This window comes from Etheostoma spectabile, chromosome 3, assembly GCF_008692095.1.
Source record: "Etheostoma spectabile isolate EspeVRDwgs_2016 chromosome 3, UIUC_Espe_1.0, whole genome shotgun sequence".
NCBI classification, from domain to species: Eukaryota; Metazoa; Chordata; class Actinopteri; order Perciformes; family Percidae; genus Etheostoma; species Etheostoma spectabile.
In genome coordinates, this window is record NC_045735.1 from 33,024,633 (window position 1) to 33,033,463 (window position 8,831).

At 45.1% G+C, this 8,831-nt stretch overlaps 1 long non-coding RNA gene across 1 annotated transcript; it reads right to left on the reverse strand.

Moving 5' to 3' along the window:
* Window positions 1-6,621: 6,621 nt before the first annotated feature.
* Window positions 6,622-7,055, reverse strand: LOC116674427 (uncharacterized). The gene is made up of 3 exons (XR_004328098.1): window positions 7,030-7,055; window positions 6,882-6,929; window positions 6,622-6,799 (listed from the first exon to the last, which is right to left on the reverse strand). It is a non-coding gene; the product is annotated as an uncharacterized LOC116674427 (long non-coding RNA).
* Window positions 7,056-8,831: the final 1,776 nt, after the last annotated feature.

The following is an 8,831-nucleotide window of genomic DNA, read 5'->3' on the forward strand; positions in this document are numbered from 1 at the left end:
CCTCGACCGGTCGGGGGTGAGAGAAAGAGACAAAGAGAGACAGACAGAGAGAGACATGAAGAATTGCAGTAGAGGTTGTAAAGCAGGAACATGGAGGCAGCAGGTGACTCCAACCACAGATCCAGAGCCAGAAACACCTGCAAGAAGCAATAGGAGGAGAGGAGAGGGCAAGACTTTTGGGGCGAGAGAGAACAAGAAAGGGAAGAAGTCGAGTTAGTAACACGCATTGATGGAATGAGGTTGCATTCAGATGGAAAGAAAGAGTTAGAGAGAGGTGCTCATGCATCATGGGAAGTCCCCCCAGCAGTCTAGGCCTATAGCGGCGTAACTAAGGGATGGTTCAGGACTTTTCTGAGCCGGCCCTAACTATAAGCTTTATCAAAAAGGAAAGTCTTAAGCCTACTCTTAAATGTGGAGACGGTGTCTGCCTCCTGAACCAAAACTGGAACCTGGTTCCACAGGAGAGGAGCCTGATAGCTGAACGCTCTGGCTCCCGTTCTACTTTTAGAGACTCTAGGAACCACAAGTAACCCTGCATTCTGGGAGCGCAGTGCTCTGGGGGCGTAGTAAGGTACTATGAGCTCTTTAAGATAAGATGGTGCCTGACCATGAAGAGCTTTGTAGGTGAGAAGAAGGATTTTAAATTCTATTCTAGATTTTACAGGAAGCCAATGCAGAGAAGCTAAAACAGGAGAAACGTGGTCTCTTTTCCTGATTCCTGTCAGAACACGTGCTGCAGCATTCTGGATCAGCTGAAGAATCTTTATGGACTTTTTTGAGCAGCCTGATAATAAAGAATTGCAGTAATCCAACATAGAAGGTTTGGTTCCCAGAACGTTCTGGAAACGTTACGTTGTTTTTGGTTGCGGGAACGTTCCCTGAAGGTTAGGTTTGGTTGTATTGTGGTTGTGTGTTGGTTAATTGGAAGGTTTTCTTAATGTTCTGGGAACGTTAGTTTTTGGTTACATCGAACGTTCTCAGAACGTTCCCAGAACATTATCCTAACGTTGCAACCTTTAGTAAACGTTCCCCTAACGTTATCCTAACGTTGCCACCTTTAGATAACATTACCCGAACGTTCTTTTTTACATTCCTCTAACCTTTAAAAAACTGTAACAACCATGATACCAATTGTATTACTTTAAACTTAGCAGGAATTAATGAAGAGGTAAACGTGATGGGATTTAAAACTTTAGTATACAATATAAAAAATGAATAAACATACAATAACCACTATCAGTTTTATTGGCAATGTAGACACAATAGTGCAAAGTCAGCGTGCAAGATGCATATTGGAATGATAAAGTACCGTATTTTAACACTGGACCATCGTTGTATTCATACGATAGGTGTCCGTTATGTTAACGGTAACACATTAACAGTTATTCAACTACCTATACGATAGCACACAGAACAAGCCGAATACGGTAGGTGCCCGCTATGTTAACGTAACACATTAACAATTATTTAATTACGTAATAGCACACAGAACTACCACAAGGGCGTTGAATATAAATACCGTTGAAAAGCCTCTCAATCCCGTATAGACCCGTCCTCCAGCACTGGCCTTGCTTTTGGCCCGCGATGAAGCAAAGTTACTAGTTGACTACTAGTCAAATTAAAACCTTATCACCCTAGCAAAGCATAATACTGATGTGAACAATAAAATAACACCCGTCTTTTATAACCCTGCAGATTGTCAGTTCCTGGAAGGCCTTCTTTGCCTTTTTGCCCCGCAGGATATGCGGTTTTAGAACATCATTGGTTGCCACTCGCCGTACCATGCGACAGATGGCAGTACATCCAGTTGAATCTCCAAGGCTTGTCAGGAAAAGTTGCTGTAAAACATAGAAACACAAATTATACAACAAAGTGGAGAGCTTGTGTAATCTCATTTTGTAAGATAAGTCAGTTCAGACCCAAGCTGAAGTGGCAGGTTGAGCTTGCGTAAGACCCATCCAGCTCTGGGCAACCGGCTGGTTTCCTGTGTGGTGTTGACTCATCTAAAAAAAAAAGTAGATATGAATAATGGTCAGTTCATTTCTGGTAGGTTTCTTGCACATGCCATTGCATGTGGATGAAAGATGAGCCTATGCTGTTACGTTTAGACAATCAGTAAAGCCAGTACTGCAGCTGTGTAGCATACAAACATTACATCCCTTGCATATCCTTCACTCAGCTTGCCAATAACTGGCTGAAGTGCGTTGCAAGATGGCCACCGATTGACCTGCCAAAAAAGCACTTTGATTGTACTGGCTTTACTTATGTACTGTACACTACAACTAATTAAAAAAGACCGAAAAAAAGATATCATATTTGTAACACAAACGGAAGCATGTTAACACGATGACACAAAACATACAATGCGACAAAGCAGACACATCGTGCACAGCAGCAAACAAAGTGCAAGATATATGCAATCCATCTAAAGCACAACTATGGCCTCTGCTTTTGAATGGGAGTGCCAGGGGCCCTTCTATGATAGCATCAAAATCAACATTTTTAAAACACTAAGAAGTCTCGACACAACATGAGACTTTACTCCAAGTCTCACCTGGGGCTCAACACATGAACTCAGCATTGAGAACATTATTTGTGCACAAAGAGTTTACTAAAAAGAAAAGATTTGGAGCAACTCACTGCTTGACTAGCAAGTTGGCGACGAGGTAGAAAGCTTAACTTAACTAAAGTTGTTTACTTCAGCAAAACTTTTCTTTTTGGTCAACCTGATAAGAACCGGAATATAACAAAGCCATACAAGGGAAAGAGTTTAATGTTAAACCACAAACCCTCCCATTACAACCACAACATCATTAAACTGCAAAGTATGTTGCTTACTAGGGATGAGCGAGTACAGCATTATCTGTATCTGTATCTGTTTACCACATGAATTATCTGTATCCGTATCTGTACTCGGACTGGGCGGGGCCTAAACCGAAAGTGGTCAGATTTAACCAGGAAGTGTGTCTGGTTCTCTTGAAATGTGCGGGGCTTTAACCGGTATGTTATTTAAGCATGCAATTGATATGAGTTGATCAAAACTTGTTATATTTATTGATGATTTGAAAACTATTTACATGACAGCATCAAGCTTCAGATCAATGGTGTTGTCAAGGTAACAAACAAACTATATACAGAATGTTTTGCAACAATGAATACAACACATGGGGTTGCAATTATGAAGTAAAATGTAATGAACAAGAGTTTACATACTCAATATAACTTTCTTTTTTTAACCCATGCCTATACGGATGGGCCCGATGGTAATCGACCACCAATTGAGGGTCCAGGATGAATCGCCGTGGGATCCATGACCGTTCCTCGGGCCCGTAGCCCTCCCAATCAACGAAGTACTGAAGACCCCTACCATGCCGCCGAACGTCCAAGAGCTGACGGACTGAGGAGGAGGGTCAGCAGGAGGAGGGTCAGCAGGAGGACAAAGGGGACTGGAGGACACCGGCTTCAACTGTGAAACGTGGAAGGTCGGGTGGATCCTCATGGCAGCGGCCAGCTTCAGCCGGACGGCCGAGGGGTTGACGATGGCCTCGACCACGAACAAACCCAAGTACCGCGGGGAGAGCTTCCGCGACTCGGTACGCAGGGGCACGTTCCAGGACGACAGCCAAACCTCCTGGCCTGGCTGGAACTGGGGTGCCGGGATTCTGTGCCTGTCTGCTACCGCCTTGGACCGCTCTGTGGTCCGAAGCAGGGCCTTACGAGCCGTGACCTAAACCTGACGACAGCGACGTAGGTGGTCCTGCACGGACGGCACAGCCAGTTCCCTCTCCTGGGCAGGGAACAACGGAGGTTGGTGCCCCAAAGCCACCTCAAAGAGGGAGAGACCGGTGGCCGAGGTGGTAAGCGAATTATGCGCGTACTCCACCCACGGCAGGAAAGACGCCCAGGCGGTGGGTTCCTGGGCGGCCACGCAGCGGAGAGCGGTTTCCAGGTCCTGGTTGGCCCTCTCAGTTTGACCGTTAGACTGCGGCTGGAACCCAGAAGAGAGGCTGACGGTCGCACCTAGGGCAGAACAGAAATCCTTCAACACTCTGGATATGAATTGTGGGCCTCGATCAGACACAATGTCCACAGGAATTCCATGGGGACGGAAAACATGTTAGACAACGAAGTCAGCCGTTTCACTGGCTGTAGGTAATTTCGGTAATGCAATATAGTGGACAGATTTAGAGAACCTGTCCACGACAGTAAGAATAGTGTCATTACCTCCAGAAACGGGCAAGCCCGTGACAAAATCCAAGGCCACATGCAACCAGGGATGACTGGGGACCGGGAGCGGCTGCAGCAGTCCAGCAGGCCTTTGGTGGGAGGCCTTTCCCCGAGCGCAGACAGTGCAGGCTGCCACGTAGGCCCGGACATCAGCTTCAGCCAACGGCCACCAAAAGTGTCTCCTCAGCAGAGTCAAAGTTTGTTGTACGCCAGGGTGGCAGGCAAAACGTGCGGTGTGTATCCACTGTAATACCTGGGACCGCACGGGCTGAGGAACGAAGAGTCGATTGGGAGGGCCGTCTCCGGGACCAGGATCCGTCGTTTGAGCAGCCTTCACCAGAGACTTGATCTCCCAGCATACGACGGCAGAGGTGGGTAGTAACGAGTTACATTTACTCCGTTACATTTACTTGAGTAAGTTTTTGAAAAAATTGTACTTCTAGGAGTAGTTTTAAATCACTATACTTTTACTTTTACTTGAGTAGATTAGTGAAGAAGAAACTGTACTCTTACTCCGCTACATTAGGCTACAAGGAGCTCGTTACTTTTCTTTTTACCTCTTTGGTATTCTACGCGTAATTGTTTTTACCCCAGCGTACGTCTCATTTTAATGTTTTATTTTGACAGAGAGAGAGTCTTCCGCTTAAGGCTCTACCACGTGACTGTGTTCCACCAATCAAACGGCGTTGTGCAGTCACGTGACCATACTCGTTCTCAGCGGCGGGACCATAGACTGTATATATCTATGGGCGGGACGTGTTAGCTTACAGTCGTAGCAAAACAAAGAATGTCGCCAAGGCAACACAGATGTGGAGGAACCCCCTGGCCTCATAGTGAAAGCATGGTTACCTTTTAGGAAAAGTGTGAAACAGCAGCTACATCATGCGGTGTGTTCAGGGTCTACCAAAACAAACGGACATGTGAGCGTTCAACAACTCAACATCTGAACTGAAGTTTTAGTTTTTGCTGTGGAGAGGTGGATCTTTGTCTTTTAGGTTACATACAGTATGGTTTGCACATGCAGTATCCATCCAAATTTAATGTGACAAGTCTCTCACTTAAGCTATTTTGTAATTAATAAATTAATTTTAATTTATTTTATTGATTGGATGAACTATAATTTGCCTAAATATGATTATTTTGTATTTTTGTCTGTCTGATTGATGCTTGTGTTAAGAAATAAATCAGACGTTACTCAACAGTTAGGCCTACTCACTACTTGAGTAGTTTTTTCATCAAGTACTTTTTTACTCTTACTCAAGTAATTATTTGGATGACTACTTTTACTTGAGTCATATTATTCTGAGGTAACAGTACTTTTACTTGAGTAGCCTACAATTTTTGGCTTCTCTACCCACCTCTGTGTATGTATGTATATAACATACATACATATATATATGTATATATATATATGTACATACATACATACATACATATATATATATGTATATGTCATACATACATACATACATACATACATACATACATAACGGAACTGTGTCCACGTTCGGACACTTTCTGGCTAAAGTTCCATCAACATATCTGTTCAAATACGAATATAAATAATCTGTTAATGTTTTGAGTTAATTTAATGGTTTTAAACTAAAGTAAAAGTTATTACCTTTCTAACGGTATATTGTTTAAACAAATTAGTTAAGCTTTTACTTCATAACAGTTGGCTAAAGTAGGCTAACACCGCTAATTTAGCCGTACGCTAACCTTGGCCATAACCGGACACCGCTATTTCCTCACTGTAAACAATGGGCGCTGCTGGTTTTTCGGAGGTATTACGTTGCATCAGTGCTGTCAAACCTTTCGGGATCCTACTTCCGTCCTTCACAATAAAATTGCATGCGTCAACAACTCTTAATTATGCAATAAAAGCTCATTCATTTCCATTTTTAGCCTATATCGCCACCTGCTGGATGAACTGGAAAAACTACCAATTCTCATTTGTAACTATTGCATGAAAATAAGCTAGCTACACACACACATATATATATATATATATATATATATATATATATATATATATATATATATATATACATATACACATATATATATAGCCTTCAGGGATCAATAAAGTATTTAAAATATATGCAAAAAAATATTACCAATTACTACCAATGCTCATTTACAACAATTGCATGAAGACAAGATATATATATATATATATATATATATATATATATATATATATATATATATATATATATACACTAAAGTGTGTAAGATTTATAGAAAAAAACAAGTGTTCAAAAATGATTGAAAAGATTATACAAATAATTATTTAATAACAATAAAAAAACAGGCAAAACATTTAAAAAATAAAGAAACAAATTACATAATAAAATATCAAATTAAATATCGGAGCACCAAAAACACCAAAATTCATAATTTGTCAGCTCATCCTCCTCCCAGCTGACACAAGTGGTGTGAAACCACTTGTGTCAGTTGTCACACTGGACCCACGACACCAATTCCTCGGAAGGCGCTGGAGGATCCAGTTGCCTGCACCGGCCACACCGCCACACTGTCGGCTCCAGTCTCCTCTTTGCAGCGGTGTGACCTACTCACAAAAAAAGTGTTTTAAGAGTATATACATAATATAATAAAAGATTGACAAAGACTGTTAACATTGAATACACTACCGGTGGATGTCGTGGGTCCAACAGAGGAGGATGAGCTGGTTCTTCCTGCTGTATAAATGAAATGTTTTGTTTAATTTTCACCATGGCTAATGTTACTAACATAAATATAAATGTTGCTTGTTTTTAACAGAAAATATTAAGTATTTACAGTGGGAGGGAGAGGAAGAACTGGACCCTTGGACCCTCGATGTGGAAGGCTCTAAAAGAATAATAATATTTTATTAGTATAACATGGTGTACTACAAGTATTTTGACCGAATGAAAGAATTAGCTGACCAGGAGATGGAAGATGGTGTCCCTCTGCAGGCAGGCTTGTCCGGGATGGTCTGCCGCTGGTGGCAGGCAGCCGGGGACCGTGGGAGGCACAAGAGGGGGCAGAGGGTGCTGAGGGACCGGCGATGGAAATGCCGGAGCTGGCTGCTGGTGCAGCCCAGAGGGGCTGAGCTCTTCTGCGGCTGGGGCGGGAGCCGCTAGGCAGGGTAGAGGAAGTGGCTGCCGGGCCGGTGTCTCTGGCCCGCTGCTGCTCTCTGTCTCTTCTGGCCAGAGCTTGGGCCTCCCGTCTTGCAACACGGTCCTCCACCTCCTCGATGGTGTCAGACATCTCCTGGGCTGTCAGTATCCTGGCCTTGGTGGTATTCCTCCTGACCTTGCCAGTTCTTCTCGTGTAATTGATTTCAGCCAGGAGGTGGGCCAGGTCTACCGTTATCCGGCCTGATGTAACCAGGGGGTGGGAGAGGTAGGGATTGGGAGAGGCAGGTTGATTCTGGGGATGAGGGATAGGGGCTGGTTGACTTTGGGACAGGGGTGTTATGGGGTGGGTAGGTGCACTCTGGTGTGGGGGTGTTATGGGGTGGGTTACATCAGGCCCAGCCCAGGAAGATGCTGATGAGGTTGGTGGAGGTGGTGGGGAGGTCCCACGCACGGACGGCATAACTCGTGACCAGTCAATGGCCATCGGGTCCAGAGGGTAAAGGCCACACTTCCTAAACCCAGCCACCACAAGCCCCCGATCCCTCACCCTCTGGTATGAGTCCCTTAGGACCCTTGAAAACTCCTTCTTGGAAACCAGAAAGGAGTGGTTCACTGCCGACAGATCTCCTGTAACACCAGAGAAATCTGCCTTCAAGGGTCCGAAGAAACTCACATCCAGTGGCTGAAGGATGTGAGACGTATGTGGTGGCAGGCAAAGGAGAATGACCCCCTCCCTCTGTGCCGCCCGTACGAGCTCCGGATCCAGGTGGGACACATGTCCATCCATCACCAGCAGCAGCGGGCGCTCCTGGGTGGCAAACTTGAGGAAATGCCCGACAAACCACTTCCTGAACAGCTCACTGTCTATGTACCCTGCCTGCGACTTGCCGTAGAGGGCATTGGGAACCCCTACTTTATTGTAGGGGCCCCCTGGATATCCCCCCTTGTATATAATAAATGGGGGGATATCCTCCCCAGCCGCGTTCAGGCAGGCCAGGACGGTGATGTGCTCCCTTGTTCCCTGGGCCTGCCTGTATGCATGCTTGGCCCCCCGGGGCACGATGACATTCATTCTGTTCAAGTCCAGCTGAAACCCCGTCTCGTCGCAGTTATAAATCTGACGGGGTTTCTCCCTCAGCACATGCTCCTCCATGGTGGTGGTGAGGAGCCTGAAATAGTCCTGGATGGGCCCCCTCTTAGCACAGGATGCCCTCCCACGGTCAATGAATTCTGGGATCCTGGATGTTAGGCGATGTTTCTGCCGTTCTCTGAAGTTAATCCACCACGTCTGGCCAAGCGCGTTCTTCGGCGCATCCTGGTGGCGGAGGTTGTAGATGGCCAGAGCGTGGGCCAGGACCTGAGGCTTCGTCAGTGGAAACCCATGCAGAGCAGAGTACAAACAGTACTCCACCAGGGAGTCTTCATCTGCATGGGCAAGGAGTGACCTCCGACAGATGGAAAAATCGGAGGCCACTCTTC